Consider the following 24,273-nt stretch of genomic DNA (forward strand, 5'->3'; position numbering starts at 1 on the left):
GCTGCCTGAGTTGCAAATTTAGAGGAAAGAAATGCTTCCTCCTCTAACGTCCTGTATTCAGGGACAGACAAAGGTTATGAGAAGGAACAGTACAAAGTTCTGAAGTAAATAATTTAGGAGTATACAGGATGGTGTGTGATGGAAATATTAAAGCAAAACAAAACAAAACTGAAACTCAGAATTACCTATTTTATAAGGATTTATTATGAAAGTTTCTCTTTAAAAAAATATGATCACTGAACTGAATTCACTTTCTTAAAATTTACCACTATTTTCAAATCCAGGAAAAAATTATATATACCTATAGGTGGTAAAAATATACATGTTAAAATGCAAGGGAATGATAAACACAAAATTTAAGATACTGGTTATCTCTGGCAAGGGACAGGGCCATAGGACTGGGAAACTTCAAAGGTTTAGGAAATACTCTAGTCCCTCAATTACTGGTGGATTCATGGAAATCTTTTGTTTTTAGGCTTTTAAATTCACAAATAAAGGTATACATTCTTTTGTCTGTATCAATAATTCTAAAAATTTTAAAACTAAAGCCACTGATGCTCAGAGAAGACATGTGGCTCATTCAAAGATGCCCAACAAAAATGACCAGAGCAGAATTCAGGTGCCTGAACTCTCCCAAAACACATGCAGCAATGCATGGATGGTCTATTAAATGAAAATCTTACCATTATAAAACCCTAACTGTTATATCTAGCTGTTTACAGTGCCTGGTTGTTGCTATTGCTGTTTTAAATGAAACAATCTTTCCCTGGCTCCTATCTGCCAATCACTGTGACAAAGACTGAATAGCTGGCATTGAAAAATTCTCAGACAACTGGAAGAGACCAGACAGATAATGTGGCATGCTCCCATACAGAAGCATGCCAACACCTCTATGAACATTACAGAAAAAGGAACACCTAACCAAAGGCTTCCCAGAGGAGCTGATTCTTAATTTTCTTATTTTCTATCTCTTTAAATTAGTAAATAATTCAAACATTAAAAATATCATATTCACATACTCTACCACCCAGCAATAACTTTGTGCCATAGTTGCTTCAGACTCTGGCCTACTTTTTTTGTGTAGTTAATCTCCCAACCTCTCCCAACCAACTTTCCTCTCTTCCCCTCTCACATCTCCTAAGGTAATCAGCATCTTCAAAACATGCTTCCTTGCCAAACATATTTTAAAAATTTTACTGCGAAGGTACGTATACATAAACAACATAGTATTGTTTTGCTTTTCAATCTGCATACATGACACACTGTCCATATTCCTTTAAAACTCACTTTTCCCACTCAATGGTGTTTTGAGAATTATCCACGTTCAGTCATTTTAGATGTTACATACTACGCCACTGTTCAAAGAAGCCAGTTTATTCATTCCCCTACTGAGGGACAATGGATGTTCAATTTCTCTCTATTAACGAGTTCTACTTTACACACAGTACCCATACTTTGTGCCCATGTAGAAGAGTTTCCACAGAACAGCTATTTAGAAATCAAAAGGCAGCTTTAACTTTACTAAACTGTACCAAATTGCTCTCCAAAGTACTTCTATCAATGCACGTTCCACTAGCAAAAGACTTCCTCTCTCTTAGCCTCCAAAACCTCAAGCTTTAATTTTTAGATTGTGAAATATCTGATGTTTTAATTTGCATTTTCTTGATTACCAGTAATAAATGTGTATTTCTTTGTATGTTTACAGGCCATTTGTAAAATGTATGTTCATATCTTTTGCCACCTGTGCCATTTATTTTTTCCTCTGTCTCTCAGCCCCACACCTACCTTTGCATACACTACTCTATTCCATACTGCTGGGGCTTCGGATCTGTAAACGACATCCCCTAGACATCCTGCCCTGCCAGCTGGGTTCCTGTTAGGTTATTTCGATAAGCGGCACTAGAGCGCGAGGAGAAGGCTGAAGAAAGAGAGAAGCTTCCTGTTTCTAGCCAAGACAGACTAGCAGTTGCTGTAGGAGAAGTTTGGTTGGGGTGATTCCAGTATCCAATGCCCCAGTTAGAGACAGAAGTCTAGCAGAGGTAGCAGCTTATCTCTGGTGGCAGCAGGCAACACCCCACCTTTTTTGTCACTCTATTCCTCTCCTTCTCCCTTTTGCTCTTCCAGTCTCTCTAATACCTTTAATAACCAATCCTCTATGTTACATTCCCTCTATTTGAAATACTGAGTAGTATGTTTTCCTAACTTGACTCCAACTGATACACCACCCATTTTTTCCCCCAACTGGGCTTTAGGAATTCTAAATACCAATCTTTTGATGCTTATATACATGGCAAATACTTTCTCCTAGTCTGTAATACGTCTTAACTTTGTTTATGGTGCCCTTTGTTCCATGCAATCCAATTTTTCATCATTTTTTTGTGGTCTATGCTTATTGTTTAAGTAATGCTTCATCCTCAAAACTACCTTAGCAATTCCTGGCCTTTTATTCACTCATGTGATTGTCAGGTTCTACAAAAAAAAAATCTCGATGGGACTCTGATTTGATTTTCCATTAAATATACATATATATATATATATATTATTCTGAGGCAAAATTGCCATTTTTTATAAAATATCAACAATTTTTTCATTTAATCTATGAATATGGTAGATTACATGAATATATTTTCTACTTCTAAACCATCCATGCATTCCTGGGATCAACTCTATTTGGTCAGTTAAAGAAATACATATTCCTAGATTTGATTTACTAATATTTTACTTTGGATTATCATGTAAGACCAACCAGTAATTTTTCTCTCTGTTCTTATCTGGTTTTGATATTTTATATATTGGCTCTTTCTTTTCTATAGAACAGTTTACAGAAGATAGAGCACATCAGTTCATTGATGGGTTTTATGGGAAAATTCTTCCAAACATCTTTTTCATCTTTGAACCTCTAGTCTCTGGCAGACATTCTATTATACAGTCACTACTCAATAAACATTAGCTGAATTAATGAATGAATTAAAATTCAAGTAAAAAAAGCTTGTTCATCAAAGAAGAGCATATCTAAACGAAGGGCATCCTGTAAAAGGTGTAGCTTTAGGTCAAATGAAACAAACTGCAACTTTACAAAGTAGGGAGTGGGACTTCCCTGAGGTTCCAGTGGTTAAGACTCTGCGCTTCTACTGCAGGGGGCGTGGGTTCGATCCCTGGTGGAGGAGCTAAGATTCCCACATGCCGTGTGGTGCGGCCAAAAAACAAAAAAAAACAAACAAAAAACACCCAAAGTAGGGAGTAAGTTTATGGAATGTGTTGCCTACAAAGGGGTAATGCAAATATAAGCTCCACAAAGTTGAGAAACCCAATCAAGGGCAAGGTTAGCAGGCAAAGGTTTACTGCTAACACATCAAAGCTGGTCTAGACAGCACTGATACCTTCCCACAACACCCTTTATCACCACTGAACTAATCGTCATCGGTATTTCTCGTGTTCCTATGCATTACAGCAACGAGAGCCCAAATTCTTAAAATCTTGATCCTACAACACAACAGTCATCCTCAGAAAAATCGCTTTTTAATATATTCTGGCACGGAGGTTAAGGGCTACAGAGGTTCTCATCCACTACATATAAACATTCTGCCTCACCCTCCAGGAATCAGAGTGCCTCTGATTCCTCTCCCAGCCACCAAACTACAGCAAAAACGGCAAGGAACTTGGGCCTCAATGCCAGGTTAGGAGGTCTCAAGGTAGTGAAAGGATAAAATATGAACCTGTCATCATTCTTTTCCCCTCAGAGATTTCAGAGGAGGAGAAAGAGGGGGGAAAGCAGGAGACCTCCAATCTCAAGGAAATCTTCCAGGATTTGATATATAGGAATAAGCATTTCTAGTTATCTTTTTATGATTGAAATGGTCAAGACGCTCTTAAAAATTGACCTTTCGGGACTTTCCTGGCAGTCCAGTGGTTAAGACTCTGGGCTTCAGGCTTCCCTGGTGGCGCAGTGGTTAAGAATCCGCCTGCCAATGCAGGGAACACGGGTTAGAGCCCTGGTCCAGGAAGATCCCACATGCCGAGGAGCAAATAAGCCCACGAGCCACAACTACTGAGCCCGTGTACCACAACTACTGAAGCCCACGTGCCTAGAGCCCGTGCTCCGCAACAAGAGAAGCCACTGCAATGGGAAGTTCACGTACCACAACAAAGAGTAGCCCCGCTCGCCTCAACTAGAGAAAGCCCACACGCAGCAACAAAGACCCCACGCAGCCAAACAAACAAAAAAAAGACTGTGCTTCCACTGCAGGGGGCATGGGTTCGGTCCCCGGTTGGGGAGCTAAGATCCCACATGCCGCACAGCACAGACAAAAAAATGGAAAAAAAAAAAAAACTGTCCTTCTACTTTCCCTCATAATTTGAACTAAAAAGATAAAGTATTCTCTGAAGTGAGAATTCCTTTTTTTTTTTTTTTTTTTTTTTTTGGTGGACTGAGGTTTCTTCTTAACATTAATAGTCGCCATGAGGAGTGAAAGCTATCAGGCAGGATGGCTTAATATCCAATCATCAATGAGTAAGTGAATCTTAGACCAGGAAGGGACCATCTACGCTGGCCTTGGACTTTGAGCTTCCAGAACAGTGAGAAATAAACTTCTGTTGTTTATAAGCCACCTAGTTTAGGACACTTTGTTAAAGAAGCCCAAACTAAGACATGCACTAACATGGAAGACTCAAGCTTGACCATCTAACCTTACTAAGAACTTATTCTACAACATCGATCTATGCCAAGTAGTCATTTAGCCTCTACTTAAATACTTTACTCCGCACGACTACATCCAAAGAGTAAGTCATTCTGTTTTCAAATGACAAATTTTTAGACTCAAGTCAATTTTTAAAAACTTTTTAAGAAACTTCAGCCAATAATCAAATGATACACACTTAATCTGACATGAATTCAACCCTCAAGAATCACACAAAACTTGTATTAAGCTGAAACTCACCCACTTGTTAATTTCTCCTCATTGGTCCCAGTTTCCACTGGCCTCTTGGAACCAAACTAACCAAACAATCCCTGTGTTGCTTGACAACTCATCAAACATTTGAAGTAGCTTAAAATATATTAAACTGAGGTAAAAGAAAGTTATGCATCAGACTATATACACACACACACACACTCACGTATGCAAAAAATTACAAGATAATCTCCTGTCTCGTAATTATGAGGATTTAGCTTCTGAAAGAACTTTATTTAGAAGGGTTTATTTAGGAAAGTAAGGACCTTCTTAAACATTACAGACTGAAGGAACTAAGGGCAATAGAATTCATTTTTCCCTGAGCAACTATAACCTAACTTTTATATCCAAAGCACCTTGCAGAGGTGCTAGTTGAAAGTAATTACTAAATGAAAAGTAAAAGTCAATGAATGAGATCTTACTGTGTATCACATAATATGCTAAAGTATTACAGATACAGTATTATCTCATAAAATCCTCAACTATTTTATGTGGTTAGTTAGCACCATAATCCTTACTTTACCTCTGAGCAACCTGAGGTCAGAAAGATTAAGTAACTTGCTCAAGGTCAACAATTAGTAAACAATGAAGGTAGAATTCTCACTGAGGAAATTTGGCTCCCAACATTTCTCTTAACCATATGGCCATACTGCTTCTTGGTCATAAATAAAAGTACACATAATTTATCCGAAAGGAGTTAAGAAATTTTTCAATTATTCCTGAAAGAAATTAATTCAGTACCAGCATTAAAATTTCTAAATTAGGAATAAAACTCTCACAGAAAAAAAATTTCAAGAAAAAAAAAAATACGATGACTAGAAAAAGACAACAGATGCTAACTAAGAAATGCCCTTAAATATTTCTCTACCTTGTCAGATCGTTCTGTTTGAGTCTGGCACGCTAAAGGAATTTAAAAGGAATTAGGGACTTCCCTGGTGGCGCAGAGGTTAAGGGTCCGCCTGCCAATGCAGGGGACACGGGTTCAAGCCCTGGTCCAGGAGGATCTCACATACCACAGAGCAACTAAGCCCATGGGCCACAACTACTGAGCCTGCGCTCTAGAGCCCGCGAGCCACAACTACTGAAGCCCGCGCACCTGGAGCCCGTGCTCCACAATAAGAGAAGCCACTGCAGTGAGATGCCTGCGCACTGCGACGAAGAGTAGCCCCCGCTCGCCGCAACTAAAGAAAGCCCACGTGCAGCAACGAAGACCCAACACAACCAAAAATAAATAAATTTATAAAAAAATTAAAAATAAAAGGAATTTAAATGTTTTCCTTGTTCTTGAACTTAAATTAAAATCTCTTACACATAACTTCTCCAGGCTCATCATAAACAAACAGAATACAAAAACAAAATATAAATTTTCTCTTCTTTGTAATCATATAAGTTTTAAGATACATACTTCAAAAACTTTTCTACATTTTGTACATCTTTAAATCAGTATCTTAAAAGATAATATGATATCTCTCTTAAGAGATAATGCTAAAAAGACTCCAACAGGGGTCATTCATTACACTTTGATCTTTCAGATGAGGTGGTAATTAAAACCACTTATAGGGCTTCCCTGGTGGCGCAGTGGTTGGGAGTCCGCCTGCCGATGCAGGGGATGCAGGTTCGTGCCCCGGTCCGGGAGGATCCCACGTGCCGCGGAGCGGCTGGGCCCGTGAGCCGTGGCCGATGGGCCTGCGCGTCCGGAGCCTGTGCTCCGCAACGGGAGAGGCCGCGACAGTGAGAGGCCCGCATACCGCAAAAAAAAAAACAAAAAAAAAAAAACCCATTCTCTTAAAGCCTGCAACACACTATAGTCTCTAAGATCAGTCCTGTCCAATATAAATAGTGATCTACGTATGTGATTAAAAAAAAAAAACCACTTATATATGCTTTATTTATATCATTTTTAAAAATAGTACTTTACTTCAGTTAGAGAGTAGACAGATTCCCTCAGTAAATTTAACAATCATACTCTATAATTATTTTCAAGTACCATGGTCTGATACCTTTCACTAAATAATGTTATAAAGGCTGATTTACCCAAAAACAAACAAAAAAAACTGATTTACAAAAAATTGGAGGTAATCTACTGTTTGTCAGTATAGTGGAGCATATTACTTTTAAATGAATTTTTGAAGCCATTAAGTAAGACCAAAATGCAGTATGTGTATATCATATAAACTTTTTTGAATTAAGTATGCTACCCAATAATTATAGCTTTTAAAGTTTCACATAGCATATACAAGGACAACACTTATATAAATCCAAGGTCAAATCACTTAACTACTTTGAATATTTTTACCGTATGTCTAAAGTTGCTGGGAGGGAGAAAGGAGAAGAGAAAGGAAGGAAATGAAGGGAATGACAAGGGATAGAAAATCTGAGGCCAGAATATAAGGTTCATGAAATGACTTGAAATCATGTAGCTCAATTCTCTAAATTCATAAAAGAAGGGAACTGAGGACTAGAGAAACTTGGTGACTTGGGCAAAAGCAGCAAATTAGTTTTTTAAAAGTGGGGCTTATTCCAATGACGCTGACAGTGCAGCTTTTAAGAACATCTTTAGAATATGGCATCAGAGTCAGATCACACTGATAGAAAGAATCAAGGACCGCGACCAAAAAAAAGGGAAAAAACCAAAACAAAACCAAAAAACCCAAACAAACACCACGAAAGTCAGACACTCCTTCCATGTCCTCTTCAAAACAAATATTAGGGCTATTTTTGTCGTCAACCAAACTTCAATACACCTGCCATTCCCTTTATTAGTAGTCAGCTACAAGGTCCTGGACATTCAAATTTAGTGACACCATTCCAGGCTCTTCCTAGCTTAGGCTGGCATGTTCTCATGTATAGTTCATACTCCTGAAGTAAATGGAAGACACTTGGTGACTTCTTACAAGTCTTGACCTTTTTTTGTGTTTCCATAACACAAGCATCAGAGCATTTACTATTTGCATCCTTCCTATGACAATTATGATATTTCTCTTGTTAAACTTTTAGCATCTCAAACTGATATGTTACTTTCTACATGTTTATTTCATGTTCCCTGAACAAGAATGTGAGGTCTTTGAAGGCAAGCACTCTCCGGGGCTTCACACTTATCTTCTGTTCCCTTTTCTACAGAATATGCTGTTGTTTCTCTGATTATTGATCAGCAAACAGAAGTTTCTTCAAAGCTATTTCGGTTAGAATATTTCTTAAGGAATGGATGTATAACTCTACTTCTATAAGATTAGTTATACAGAACATAAAAAACTACACTTACTCAAATATGATGGAGAAAGAAAGGTCTAGCTGACTTTTCACTAATAGGAGTTCTTAATCTGAGGTTCAGAGAGAGAATTCAGTGATCTGCTGAATCTGGATGGGAAACTTCTTACTAACCTCTACGTGAGATTTAGCAATTCCTTCAATTAAGATTATAGGTAACAAACCACAGTAGGATTAGAAATATCTATGAATTTTTCATTAATAAACATCACAGGTATTTTCACATTACATTACAATTACTGCAAACTCATCATTATTCAAAATTGCAGTACTTAGCAGAATTGTCACTAAAGCTTATTCTCTAATGTGAGAAGCATATATAATACTCTAACAAAAATTTGCATTTTAATATTTGTTAACTACATTTCAATACTAACTGGTTTCCCTTTTAAATCTATGCATTTTACTTCATAAAATCATGGATTATTATTAGAATTCATGGAACAAAAAAATGGTTGAGAACTCCTGCACTGTAACACAGAGAGTAGGTGAGATGATTACAATTCCAAAGGACTACTATGATAACTGTCATATCAGTTCTAATAAAATGACAGGCAAGTTTTGAAATATAAATATCTGTTTATAATTAGAAAGAACACAGAGACTTTAAGCTGATCATTTTCACTTGAAGAACACAAAGTATATCTATAGAAAAATTACATTTCCAAATACCTATTAACTTGTTATAATTAAAACAATTACAGGATTATAAATGGTTAGGTACTCAGGACCCTTTAACGGTAATTATTTTTTTGTTGTGGTTGTGTTCTTTACTTTCAAGACTTTATAAAAGGACCAAAAGCCATTATAGGTAGAAGTGTCTTTCCTTCTAGCTAGCTTTCAAATATATATATACATTTTATTTTTAACTACTACAATTATGGCTTAGACATTTTTTGATCAATTATACTGGTGACAGCTAAAATGACTTAAAAAGGAATTCAAAGAAAAACACATACCTCTCCTATTGAAAGGAAGCTGCAAAAAAAACTTTTAATTAATCTATATTACTTCCCATTCTAAGCCAGAAACTAAACAATATAGGGTATTTCGTACAGACATTTTTAGCAGTTCAGTATTATATACAGAACATTTTCCTTAAATTATATTTAGTCAATATAGTTTTTTATTTAAATCATAACTTTTCATTTGTATTTGAATAATCATTTCCCCGAAAGACATATTTACCTTCAGCCAGTGCTGGTGATTCTGTTCTTGTCCCTCTATCTGTTTAAAGAAAGAAAAAAGGAAGAAAGTCTAAAACATTATTATAATTTAAAACAAGTTTTAATTTTATGAAAACTAACTTTAACAACAAAGTTCATCAATGCTATCACATACCACATGCATGAGCCATATATTTCTCCCCTTGGATTAACTCAACAACTATTTATGGAGGACTTACTAAGAGTAAGGCATTATCTTAAGCCCTGAGAAATACCAATAGGTGATACAACACCTTAGTTGTCACCCTCAAGATATTAAAAGACAAGCAGGTGTACCAAGAAAAGTACACAGTTCTCATCATAGCTTATGAAGCAGGAGATAACAAGGGAAAAAAAATTAGTAATTCTTCTTTATTCACATACCAAGAGAAAAAATTAGTAATTCATCTTTATTCTTGTAAAATTATCAAAAGAGGCATATTTCTATATTCTTATCACAGTTTAAGTTATTTCAATGTATTAAAAAATCAGTTTTATTACAGGCACTAAGATCCTTATATTCCATGACAATAACCTATTATAAGCCAGAGGCACATTGGCAAAACTCACCGAACCACAAAGTCCTCTCTAGGACTGGTTTTACTTTTTCAAAGCCTTATTAAACAATTTTAGGTGAAATGAAACTTTCAGAATGAGTTTACTCTAACTTTGCAACTAAGAACAAAGCCAGATAACAAACTAGCTTAATTCACAGAGTGAGGAGATACATTTGACTAATGTGACTAATCACCTTTATGTGAAATTTTCTTCCCCTAATTATTTACCTTATATAACCCAAGAGTCCCGGATTAACAAATATAACAAAAATTTCTATGTATAAAAGATTGGTAACATCTTGAGGGAACTGTCATCCAAGCGGGTAAGTGATCTGACACAGTCTTCCCAAGGCCAAAATGTGGCACTGTGTCTCTGACAGATTAAAAAAAAAAAAAAAACAAGAGTCCAGGAACCAAAAGATGAAAAGTAGACTGGCAACCTTAGGCTCCACTGGGTTAAAAATTCTGATTCTGCAGGAGAAGGGGAGGCGCTTCAGTCAGGAGCTACAGGAAGAATTCCAAAGCAATAATCAAACGGGAGAGGAATGAGGGGACGTGGCAGCGCGGGGCGGCGGCGGGGGCGAGGGGGGTGTCCTGTAGACTGACCCTAACAACCACGAGGACTTATGGCTGCTGCTACACAACAGGCACAGGAGAGAGGGTATCGCGAACCTAGGGGATTCGACTGAGGCTGCCGTGTCCAGGGATAACTGGAAATGGGCAGCTGCAGCAACTATGGCCCGACAAGGATAAAGTCACTACAGGCACTGATCCCCTGGGGAAGAAAATCTGGGTCACTCTACCAGGAGAATGGATCAGCCTGTTGAACTGCTGGCTGAAGGTGAGGAAAATCTAGAATAAGCAGTGGACTGAAATAATGAACGTTATTCCACTAACCCTCCTGCTATAAGTCTGATGTAGAGACTGTGGCCAGCCACCACCTTGAAAGCTTCGCAGTAAAGGGCAAGCATTCAATGGAGGGTACAAGAGGGTGGGCTGTATGGGACACCTCTCAAGCTCTGCCTCACATCTGCACTCCAGCTGAGGCACCTCCTCTTAGCTGCTTGCTGCACTGGTAGGGCTCACTTCTCGCTCAAAGGCTTTGCAATAAGAGATACCTAATGGAACTCTTCTGCCATCCTGAGTCATAATGAACCTGGAAGCATGAAGGTGTTAATACCAACACGCTGGGCAACCCCTAACCGATGGGGGGATGAGGTCTGGTAGATAAATACCTTCTTCTTCCCACCCAAAGGCATATTCTTCATGTCTTCTGAGGGCTTCCTAAGGATCAAGCCCCAGCTGCTCACAGAAGTGACCAGGTCAATAATACACCCTTAGACTGACTTTCCTTCTCTGTATCACGTGCCCTAGTTCTCCAACTTCTGTTTCTTGTTAATATTTCCCCCAATAAATCACCTGCCTAAAAAGTCCCTGTCTGAGGCTCTGCTTTGGGGGTGAAGCCAGGTCTAGACACTTGTCCTTCAGGATACCACACCTCCTTCCTTTCTGTCCCACCTCACTAGATGCTCCTTCATCTCCTTTGCTGAACTCCTCTTCTCTAAAATCCCTGAATGCTGACATGTCCCAGGGCTCAGTCCCAGGTTCTCCACTCTCTTTGTGACTTCATCCCATCTCAGACTTTCTGGATCATCTATATAGCTCAAATTTATTTATCCAATCCAGACATTTCTCTCCACCTCCGCACTCTCATAGCACTGCCTACTCAATATTTCCACTAGGATGTTTTAACAGAGACCTCAAACTTAACATGTTCAAAACTGAACTCCATCTCACTCCCCAAACCTGACCTGCCTGCAGTCTCCCTCCTCTCAGTTGATGGCACTTCTGTCCGTACAGCTGCTCAGGTAAAAACCTTGGATTCCTCTGCAGCTACTCTTTCTCATACATCCCATATTCAACTCAAACTCTCACTACCTAAAATCTTCATGGCTACTATTCTATCTCCTGTTTACTCAGTGTTGAAGGTTCAGCGGCATTAGCAGTATTAGATCTACTATTACTTCTGTATTTAAGCGCCTCTAGAACAGGCGTTGCAAAGTTAGATGCTGAGACCACGTTAGAAGTGCTAAGTGGGGCTTAATATCTACAGAGTGCCACAGCTATTAACATGCCAGATTGAAAATACAGGTGATCGATCCAATGCAAAGTACTCATATAAAACAATTTTTAGATGTTATAAAGTAATTAAATAAGTTTTGGAAACACTCAGTAGGCGAAAGAAACAGTCTGAGGGCTGTATTTGGTTGATGAACCATCAGTTTACAACTTCTGCTCTAGAACTCTGTATTGTCTATAATTGATATAGTATTAATCCTTAATCTTTTACTTTCCTCCATCAGTTAGGAGATGAATGGGAGTTATTTATATTCAAAGCCTAACCGCTCTGGTTTTCCTCAAAAGCTCCTCTTGGATCAATGCTACTACAAATGGAATGAATAAACACATTTTTGCTTTTTCTGCCAAAGGAAAACTTCCTTCCCTAAGACCCAATGCAGCCACCCAGAAATAAAACAAGTGGCTTGGCTGGCCACTTGCATAAACCACAGGAGAAAAACCAGTGCCACTTACATAAAACCACGGGGGAAAAGTTCCATTGATTCTCATTTTTAATAAATCAAGAAATAATAAAACACTTGTAACTGTTTTCACCCTTAGAAATCAAATGTCAGGTCCTAAGTAATGAATATTAGATAATATGTAAATTAGATAATCCAAGCATCTAAAATCTTTAAACCTAGAGGTTCCTCAAGTGTTAAAATTTCTCTGCCTCCAGCAAAACATAAGAGTTATGACTTCAGAGCACTGTCAGCCACATTTACAGCTTTCCAATATTTTGAATGATGGTAAATAAATCTAACTGCATTAAATAAATGGTGTTGAAATAATCCCATGAAAAAATGAGATACAACCTTCTCAACCTAGATTGCATTCCTCCTTCACTTGGGTACATGATAAAATCTAACTGAATTCAATTTGTTTAAGCTCCCCTCAACATACACAAAGCAATTTAAAAAGCCATCTTAGAAACAGAAAAGAGCACTTGAAATAAAGGGCCTATTGACCATGTTTGCAGATCGGACAATACTACAAAAGTGCATTATTACATAATTCCAACAAATATCTGATTAAGTTTTAAATTTGAGAACTTGAAAAGGTTATTCTATATCTATTTGAGAAAAAAGAAACATGCAAATCTACAAAATTTTTTTGAAAGACAGAAGAACAGGTGAGATGGACTCATCCTACTCATTAATAATTAAAAACACTGTGGAACTGGTGTAGATATATAGTGAGGGGAAGAGAACAGACATCAGAATAGGCCCAACTGTATATAAACGTAAAACAAAAAAAAAACACCACCAAATATTTATCAGAAAGTCTATTTATGTATACAGCACCAAAATAGATACCTACGAGATACTATGATGAAAAAGACTGTGCTCTCTAAAAATGTCTAGTCTTACTATAGCAATTTAAATGTTCAAGGTAAAAATGAGTAGCATGAGTAACAGCTACATACAGTGCCGTGGCAATTACAAAATTCCAGCTAGGAAATCAGGTATTAGAAAAGATTTTATGAAGCTATGGAGCTCTGGTAGCTAAAGTAGATTCTGAAGAATGAATAGCATCTGGACAAGAAGGTAAAAAGTACAAAGAGAACATTCCATGTGAGGAATGTATAAAGTAGTCATCACAGGGCAATGAAGAAAGAAAACTTTATTTAATAAATGGTGCTGAAATAATTCCATGAAAAACTAAGATACAACCTTCTCAGCCTACATATTCTAGATAGAGAAGAGTTTAATTTCTTAAAGCTAAATCTCAAAAAATAGAAAATAATACCTTACTTATCTTTAGACGAATAACTTGAAGCACTATAAGAAATTTAAAATGGAGAGAATCAATCATATAAAAATTTAACATAAAGGAAATCTAAAATGTTTTAATAGTTCATGTAAATATACACAAAATCACATCAAGAGAGGAAAAGATTATCATGGTAATTTGTATGAGAAAGCAAAACAGTAAACACATATATGAAAAAATGTACATTCCCTAATAATAAAAAGGAAATATAAGCAAAGTGGTTTATAACACTGATTCTGGAATGAGATAAACCTGGGCTGAGTTTCCACTTATTTAAATTATTAGGTTATCTGTAAAATGTTATCTGAGCATCAGTTTCATTTATCTGTAAAATAGCAAAAATAATCTTAAAGATTATGTGAAGATTAATGGAAATGACAGTTTTGTTGAACATAATCACTATTTTTCTCATTTAATATTAAAATTACAATATATACATATCTATTTTGATACTCTATCTCGAGTACACTATACTTAAAAGTATCCATGTCTAAGACACTGCAGAAAAATACATGAATACAAATCTCAGGCTTCTATGTCATCCTACATCATAATTACTACCACAAAGCTGGTTTCATGAGAAGAAAGTGTGAAGGTTACATTAAGGGCCCCACTCCCTGCTATACCAAGAACTACATTTTCTATATTGATAAATTATCAAGGTATATATAATATATACGATCAACCTTGATATTATGTAATAATTAATACCTTATTTAACTATATAATCCTTTGATACTACATAACTTAAATACATCTTAAATTGGCACTATCAGTAAATTCGTAAACTCTATTGTAAACTCATGCTCCCAAAGGTATAAATTATAGACATTTCTCATGAGTCTAAAGAAGTTGTATTATCTCCAGGAAGAAGTAAATTTACAAGTAACAGTTGAATAGACAGCTGCAGGTCTTCAGAACATGACTTTATTTTTGTAGGTTCTAAAAATTTCTTATGATTTTCATTTTCCCTTTTACTATAAGAGCAACACATGCTCACTAAACAAAATACAGAGGGAGAATAGAAAGAAAAAATATCACTACCTGTAATCCCACAAGCAAAGCTAACTACTTGTAACAATTTATTTCATTCCCTTCTAATGCTTCTTCTATGCATATCTGTACACAATTGAACACCATTTTCTTGGTATGCATCCTGTTTTTTATCATTCATATCATAAGCACCGTTTTCACATCATTAAAAATTCTTCCCAAATCATTACATCCCATCCTATCATATGGGTATACCACATTTTTTTCAAACACTTTCCTACTACTGTACATGCTATATCCAGGGCCTCCAAAAGCACATAAAGACTTTGTGCAGATTAGCAAAAGTTATCCCATTCTCAAATTATGAACTGGTATTTTATTGTACAACTTGAACAACTACACAAGGTAGCTGTGCCAGGGTTGGGGTTCAAGAACCCCAGCAAGCAACAGATCTGGCTGTGCATACATGTATCCCTGCCCATGAGTCATGCTCTTGCGTACTCACAAAAATAACCCCTGGACATCAAGGCACAAATATGCCTAAGCCAGTGCCAGACACGCCTGCCCCAGATTTCTCAGAAGAGACTACGACATTAGTTCTTGTCAGAGGGGGTGGTAGGGGTAGGGAGGTGGGAGTTTGAGAATCATCCCCTAAAAGGGCAGGTAAGTGAAAAAATAATCTCAGGGGATGCCTGGAACTGAATCCAGACAAGACACTGTTGTACACACCAGTGTGGCCGTGAGCATGAGCACTCCTGAGTCCAGACACGCCACAGATGCTGCTGTGCATCTACATACCAGGCAACCGCTGCTCCAAAGTGTGGCCAGAAGGCCTTGATCCCTAAACCCAGCCATGACCTCAGAAGTGACATTTCTGTGTTGTGCCTGATATACAGATGTGGCCCCTTTGTGCAGAGAACAATGTGAATAATTATCCTGGCTATGACCAACACAAATCTTTGTTGAAATAAGTTTAAACTAAGATACGTAGAGGTCTTGATACCTAATGCCAAATTGCTTTACAAAGGTGTGTTCCAATCTATACTGTCATCAGAACCATGCATCCTGGACAGGAGCTTCATTGTTTAAAAAGTGTGCCTGTGGGGCTTCCCTGGTGGCGCAGTGGTTGAGAGTCCGCCTGCCGATGCAGGGGACACGGGTTCGTGCCCCGGTCTGGGAAGATCCCACATGCCGCAGAGCGGCTGGGCCCGTGAGCCATGGCCGCTGAGCCTGTGCATCCGGAGCCTGTGCTCCGCAACGGGAGAGGCCACAACAGTGAGAGGCCCGCGTACCGCAAAAAAAAAAAAAAAAAAGTGTGCCTGTATGTGTGCTTGTACACATACACATACAATATGGTGCCTTCTTCCACACTGCTTTTATTGAACTACTAATATAGTAGTTTTTCCTCCGCATTTGTAAAACTAACCCTTTCTCATTTTTCTATCAAGGCCTTACTTATTTTTAAGAGGATCACTGTCAAGTTTGAACTTCCTAGATCAAACACTCAATATAAATGTATATGATAAAGTTAGATATGGTCTTTAAATATTATCTTTCTGTCTACTAGGCTGCCATTTCATACGTACTTATGGTGTTTGAGACACTATGCTAAGCACTTGGCATGATTTATTTCATTGAAGGCTAACAATCTAATGAGATTAAAATTATTACCCTCTTTTCCTTGATGAGGCTTTAAAGGGTGAAGTAGCTTACCCAGAGTCACGAGAGAGGGAGGGGTGAAGGTAGAGAAGAAGGAAAGGGAAAGAGGGGGAAGAAGGCAGGGAATAGGTGAGAGAACTATTTTTCAGGAAAATGTTAAAGCAGTAACAGTTACAATATTCCTTTCTGTAAATGTGACTTTCTGTAAAATAAATACTACTTCCCTACTAACTTCCTCGTAAAATTACAATGATTCCTTAAAAAACAACCCACAGCAGCATAACTGGAAACCCTGAGGCAGGGGCTTCATAAAAATGATCACCAGGCTTTGGGAACATTATGCAGAACCTTCTTACTTCTGAATCTCCTGGCTACCGTCATCGCCTTGCCCTGATTACTGGACTTTCTACAATGGGATTTCTCTAATACCTAAATTCAGGTATGTTTTGGAACATACGGCAGCAAACATATTGTAAGATGCATTTGTGGACAACAGGTGCTGCAACCATCCCAACCTAAAGATTCCACAGGCTTAAGATATATTCTGTAAAACAAATACATACCCTATTTTTGCAGTCCCATAAACTCAAATTCTGTAAAACAAATGCTTGTTTCAAAGAAAATAGTTTTCAGTGTTGTTCATGTAATCTACTCCATATATTCAAAATCCCTTATATAATTTACACATAGGATTTAATTTTAAAGGAATGGTAAATAAGAAGAGAGGTAATAACAGGAAAAATTTACAATTCTATATGTAAGGAAAATATCATTTTCCCTAGGGTCAATTTTAGAAAAGATCAAATAAATACCTACTTGTTTAATTATACTTCCTCCTAGAACATAATGCCCCAAAAGCATCCTAAGTCACTGTATTAGCACTGAAATGACTATCTTTTCCAGCTTCTTGCCCTGTTTCATCACCTCTACCCCTCCCATCACTGCCACTCTCTCCACTCCTAGTCCTACTCTGAATTAAAAAGTTTTAAAAAACAAACTATGACTAAATTTGGTTCATCTCAGAAATGCAAAGTTGGGTCAGAAAACCTAGAACTGATTTTTACCACATTAACAGATTAAAGGAAAAATACTCACATATGAACAGGTAAAGATGCAGAAAGAGCTTTTGATGAGAGCTATACTTACGTGTAATTAAAAAAAAAACTTAGCAAAATAAGAATAGAAAGGATAAAAGGTATCTATCTCTACCAAAAGCCTATAACAAATTAAATCATTCTTAATGAAGAACTGTTAGAAACGTTCCCTTTAAAATCGAAGTGAGACAAACATGTCTGCTATTACTACTTCTATTCAACACCATACTGCAGGTTCAAGCCAACTTTAAAAGTCAAGAGAAAGAGATTAAGGGTCAAAAAAAATTTAAGGAAAAATCAATTCATTGATTGAGTTTGGCAAGGTAACTGAATATTATTATCAATATGAAAATCTCAATTGCATTTCTATTTTCCAGTAAAAAGCTCAAAAGAGAATTTTCCCCACAGACACAATTTACAATAGCAAAAAGAAATACAGTAACTAGGAATAAATCTAACAAAAGTTCTGCAATATATGCATGGAAAAAATCATAAAACTTTATAAAAAGCCATAAATAAATGTAAAGACATCATGTTCGTAAGAAGACTCAATACTGTAAGAAATGTCAATTCTCTCTAAAATTCATGTAAATATTAAATGCATTTCCAACCAAAATCCCCAAAGTATTCTTTTATAAAATTTTATAAGCTGATTCTAAACTTTACGTGAAAAAGCAAAAACCCAAAGAACAGTCAAAACGCTCAAGGAATCAAACAAGACAACTTGCCCAATCAGATATCAACATGTAAAATAAAACAGGGGCTGCCTTGGTGGCACAGTGGTTAAGAATCCGCCTGCCAATGCAGGGGACACAGGTTTGAGCCCTGGTCCGGGAAGATCCCACATGTCTCGGAGCAACTAAGCCCGTGTGCCACAACTACTGAGCCTGCGCTCTAGAGCCCATGAGCCACAACTACTGAAGCCCGCGCGCCTAGAGCCCATGCTCCGCAACAAGAGAAGCCACTGCAATGAGAAGTCCGCGCACCACAATGAAAAGTAGCTCCCGCTCGCTGCAACTAGAGGAAGCCTGCATGCATCAACGAAGACCCAACACAGCCAAAAAATAATTAATTAAAAATAAATAAGTAAAATAAAATAAAACAATAGTAATTAAGACAGAATGGTATTAACATAAAGACAAACTGGCAAATGAAAGACAGCACACAGTCCAAAAGCAGAATGCATAGTACAGGAACAAATACAGACTTTTATGAAGAGAAAGTAAATGTTAAGGGGCTGCACTGCAGATCACTGGGGAAAAGAGACTGTTGCATCAATGGAGCTGGGGTAATTGATTATTCACATAAAAAATAAAATAAAATCCCTATCCTATACCATACATAAACCAATTCTCACGGGATTAAAGACTTTAACTTGAAAGGCAAAACTCAAACTTTTACAAGAAAATACAGGAATGGTTCTTTACAATCCCAAGGTAGGGAAGGGGTGTTTAATTTAAATGAAATATAAAAAGCATTAACCATAAATGAAAAGACTGATAAAATTGATTACATTAGTATCAAAAACCTGTTTATCAAGACACTTTAAAGAAACTGAATATATAAACCACTAAACTACAGAAAGATACTGACAATGTATATAACAGAGAAAGGATTAGTATCTAGTATACAAAGAACTGCTAAACTCATAACAAGACAAAGAAATCAATGGAAAAAAGGCCCACAGTCATGAAGAGGCATTTCAATAAAAAGAAGCACAAAAGGCAAATCCTCAGCCTTGACATTTATCAGATAAAACAATATGAAATACCATTTTACACCCATTAGATTAGTAAAAATTAAGAACTCTAACAATATTAAGTGCTGGCAGAAATGGGTATCAATAGGTACTCTTAGACACCCAGTATGTGGGATTATAAATTGCTACAATCACTTTAGGAAACATTTGGCATTATCTTGTTAAAGTGAACACCACATACCCTACAATCTAACAGCTCTACTCTCAGGTATATACCTAGAGAAACTCTTGCATATAGATGCCAGGAGAAATGTACAAGTATGCTCAAAGCAGCATTCACTGTTACAGAGGGGAAAAAAAAAAATAACAAAACACTGGAAACAATCTAAACTGTCATTGATAGGAGAATAAATAAATTGTAGCTTTTTCACACAATGAAAATGTATAGAGCAGCCCAAAGGAGCTACAGCCACCTAGAAAGATAAGGATGATTTCAGAAACAATGATGAATTCATTAAAAGTCTCAAGAAGACTACATAACAATTTTTACATAGCTCAAGAAACAGCAAAACTAAAATACATATTATTTAGAGATGCAGACATTTATGGGTTTTTTTAATCTATAAAAGTGATAAACTTCTAAATACTCTCAAAAGTTTAAATACTCTCAAAATACTTTTAAATACTCTCAAAATTCAAGAGAGTATTTTCCTCTAGGGGGAGGCAGGGAAATTGTATAGGGAAGCAACAAAGTAGGTTCCTAGATCTTAATTAGTGGTGAGGTTCACAGACTTTCACTTTATGCTTATTAATGATTTATAACTTACATATCTTTCATATATGAAGTGCTGAAGCACATTACAGAACGGTTCGGTAAAATGAGTCAGTGAATTCTTAATCTGCATGTCATGCTTATGGTGACAGCAAACAAGCATGTTTTCTCCTATCACTGTTAAAGAAACTGATAAACCTACACACAAAGCACAAAGGTGAATGGTACAATCTAGTACCTTGACTTTCAGGAATCTGCTCCAGTTTCAAAATAGCAGAAGTTTTTAAGAGAAGCCTTGCCTCTTTCTAAGGTTTACAGTAAAAGCCCTCTTTTCTCCATCAGGATAATCAGAATCAGAAGTTGTTCAATTCAGCAAAATTCTTGATTGAGATAGATAGATGTAATATATATGGCATATTCATTAGCTAATCCTTTTATGAAGACCAAGACACATTCTTTGAATACGGATCACTTCTAGAGTACTGAATGGGATTTCCTGCATAGCCTACCGAGATTTTTCAAGCTCTCTGTGGTGAAGGACAGCTGTTTTGTTTTTAAATTTTCCATCCATCATGGTCCAAAGAGAAAAAACCCAGAATACTAATATACTAGGAAAAAAACCCTAGAATACTAAAAAAAAAAAAAAAAAAAAAAAAAAAGTAGTTTTTAAAAGACTTGCAAAATTCAAATCCCAATTCTTTGCAGACTGGCAACAGTTTATGAACTAGTGCTGGTTTACAAAATGTAACATAAAGCATGAACTCTGGAGTCAGACTGTCAGGATAAGCTCCAGACAAATTACTCTCTCTCTGTTCATCTGTAGAAGGGATAACAAACAGTAATACCTACTTCACTGGATTATTGTGAGGAGTAAATGAATATATGCTTAGCACTTTAAAATATGGTTTATTGTATAAACGATACCCATAGATATATTTTTTCTAAAACACCAGGCTGTCTTTTTAAAATGTAATGGGAAATGAAAATACTGAAAATACAGAATGCTTTATATTTCTAGTTTTATAATTTTCTCCAATCTTTTACATCATTATTAGTGACCAATCACAACACTTCTCTCAAAGCCAGTCAATGATTGGTCACTGAACATCTGCTATCCAGGTCATACACAGACTGCAAAGCATATGGTTGTTTCCTCCTTGTCTCCCAGTGACAAACCCATGTGACATTTTACAAAAAAGGATAACCAAACAAGAGAACTTGCCAACAAAGATAAAGCTACAGTAAAGGAACAAAAGTGCTAACACTGGAAGTCAAATTCTAATGGAACATAAGTGGAGCTATAGAAGAAACAGCTGACTGCGAAGAACGTTGACACTGCTGCCATTAGGGAGACCAATACGCAGTCGGAGGAAGAACTTCGTGGAGGCAAACTTATCAATATAAGTGAGAAAAGTGGGTATGATGAAAAGGATGAAGATGTCTCAGAGGAAGTGACACCGACAAAAAAATTCTTATTAAAGGAACTCACAGATATGTTTCATGACATTGAGAAGGCAATGGATGTTGGAAGCCGATCCAGACTTAGAAAAACGTATGACAATTTGGCCAAGCCATAAAAATGATACTCCATATTGTAAGCTATACAACGGGGCGGGGGGCAGGAAGCATGTGATTTCTCAGTAAATATTATAGATCTAACCTATGTAAAAATACATAAATATTAATAGGTCTAACCTACATTAACAAAAGGAAAATGGTCTCTTTTGGGAGCAAAGAATACAAAGTCCATCCATTCATGTCCCTTTCTACAACTGTGGCAGTCCACAGAGTACCTCTGAAAATTACACTTCACAGTAACAGAGACAGACAAGTCCATGGTTGGAAAATCCAAAGTCCCAAGGCTAAGTCCACTTCTTAATTTGCTCTAGCCATTTTTCCTACTGCTGGAAATACACAACCTAAGTGTTTGGCAGCAATATACCAAAAGTGCCAAATATTGAGATAATGCTCTACAAAAGTATATATTTAAGTGCAACATGTTCTCAAACTTCTGGGTCTGAACTGCAGTATCACAAATTTCAAAATACAGATGGTTATATTTTGAGTCATCTATGCAGTCTTTTTAAAAAAGCCTTATTCCATACACTAGAATGAAAAAAACCAATCTATGCAAAATAAAACTAGGAACCACTGATAAAATCAAATGTACGCATGCCACTCTTAAAGTTTCTTAATCCTTAATATAACATTAAAAATTAAGGGAAGTAACTTGCAAAATCTGGTTGTATTGAAAGGTAATTTGTGTTGCTTACAAATAACATAAACCAGTGCACCATTTAGTCTGAGCTACTGCAGAATGACACCAACCAAGCCAGCATTACAGACCTGATCCATACTGGGCCTGTGAGCTTCAGAGAGAAGCTCTGTGCCTGGGTTGTCACACACTGCTCTCCTAATTCCAGAGAGTTCTATGACCCAAACAAATATTTAATCATCTTCCTGACAAAAATACGGACCCATATGTAATACAATTTGACAGAAAGAAAGCATTAGCTTTTAAACTTTAAGCAAGAATCTTAAGTCTCCCAAAGCTTCAATTTCTTCATCTGTAGAAAGGAAGATAATACCTATTCATAAGATTGAGAGACTCAGAAATAATGTACGAGGGGCACTTATTCCACTGTCTGGCTCTTTTTCCAGGTCTTAACCTGTCACATTAGGCCAACAGCATTCCCTCTGCATAGGTGCCGTTACTACCATTCTTGCAGTTTTCAAGGCCCAAAGAGTTTAAGCAGCACCAGAGGGTGACAGAGTTTTCTGTTTGTTGATTCAACAAGCAGTACTAAAATCTTTATCTTATCTCCAGCTGTGCTTGAGATACAAAGAAATAAGCCAATCTTTATCCTGAAAGAGGTTTATGACTTCCTGTGGAAATGATACTTGCATATGTAAAAAGTAACAAGTCCTTAACAATTCTGTCCATACTAGATCACTGTTACAGACTACAATTATAATAGAAATTTAGATAAAATTTAGTGTGAGAAGGTATATTCCAAGATAATTAAGAATCTTTTCATGGGGCTTCCCTGGTGGCACAGTGGTTAAGAATCCGCCTGCCAATGCAGGGGACACAGGTTCGAGCCTTGGTGTGGAAGATCCCACATGCCGCAGAACAACTAAGCCCGTGCGCCACAACTACTGAGCCTGTGCTCTAGAGCCCGCAAGCCACAACTACTGAAGCCCGCGCACCTAGAGCACGTGCTCCACAACGAGAAGCCACTGCAATGAGAAGCCCACGCACCGCAATACAGAGTAGCCCCCACTTGCCATAACTAAGGAAAGCCCACATGTAGCAACAAAGACCCAATGCAGCCAAAAATAAATACATAAATAATTTTTTTTTTTAAAGAATCTTTTCATGGACCCCACAACACATCAGTTCATTCAACAAAATGTTTGGCTCTTTCCCAGGACTGAAAGCCTGTTCATTGTCATTGTATCCCCTGCACTAAGCACAATGCCTGACACGTTGTAGTCTCCAATGTGTGTATCCTGGATGAGCGGATGAGTGAATTAAGCAAACAATATGAAAAATGATTTAAGGATACCAGAATAAATGTGACTTGTTTAGAGTTATGGCCCCATAAGACTGGCCATTCTGCTAAAAGGATTTGTTTGGGAAAATGAGAGATAAGGAGAGATCAGTAAAAAAGTAATGGATTAGGGGACTTCCCTGGTGGTCCAGTGGTTAAGAATCCGCCTTCCAAAGCAGGGGACTCGAGTTTGATCCCTGGTCAGTGAACTAAGATCCCAATGCCGCGGGGCAACTAAGCCCGTGCCCTCTAGAGCCTGCACACCACAACGAAGACCCCGAGTGCCACAACTAAGACCCTATGCAGCCAAATAAATAAATATTTTTTTAAAGTTATGGGTTAACTGGGGCTTCCCTGGTGGCGCAGTGGTTGACAGTCCGCCTGCTGATGCAGGGGACATGGGTTCATGCCCCTGTCCGGGAGGATCCCACATGCCGCGGAGCGGCTGGGCCCGTGAGCCATGGCCACTGAGCCTGCGCGTCTGGAGCCTGTGCTCCACAGCAGGAGAGGCCACAGCGGTGAGAGGCCTGCATACCGCAAAAAAAAAAAAAAAGTAATGGGTTAACTGATAAAATTTAGAAAAATGTGTTATTTCCCCTATTTAAATTTAAATTAATAAACAGACTTTAAATA

The 24,273-nt window shown here is 37.4% G+C and overlaps 1 protein-coding gene across 5 annotated transcripts in view; it reads right to left on the bottom strand.

The window, feature by feature from the left end:
* CYRIB (CYFIP related Rac1 interactor B) overlaps positions 1–24,273 on the bottom strand; it is a 153,850-nt gene that overhangs the window by 44,492 nt on the left and 85,085 nt on the right. For all 5 annotated transcript variants that reach the window (XM_059995199.1, XM_059995196.1, XM_059995195.1 and 2 more), the window contains one exon: positions 9,405–9,443. The gene's annotated coding sequence lies outside the window, so the exon portion shown is untranslated. The remainder of the gene's footprint in view (positions 1–9,404; positions 9,444–24,273) is intronic.

The sequence above is a fragment of the Delphinus delphis genome, chromosome 17 (genome assembly GCF_949987515.2).
Source record: "Delphinus delphis chromosome 17, mDelDel1.2, whole genome shotgun sequence".
Classification (NCBI taxonomy): Eukaryota; Metazoa; Chordata; class Mammalia; order Artiodactyla; family Delphinidae; genus Delphinus; species Delphinus delphis.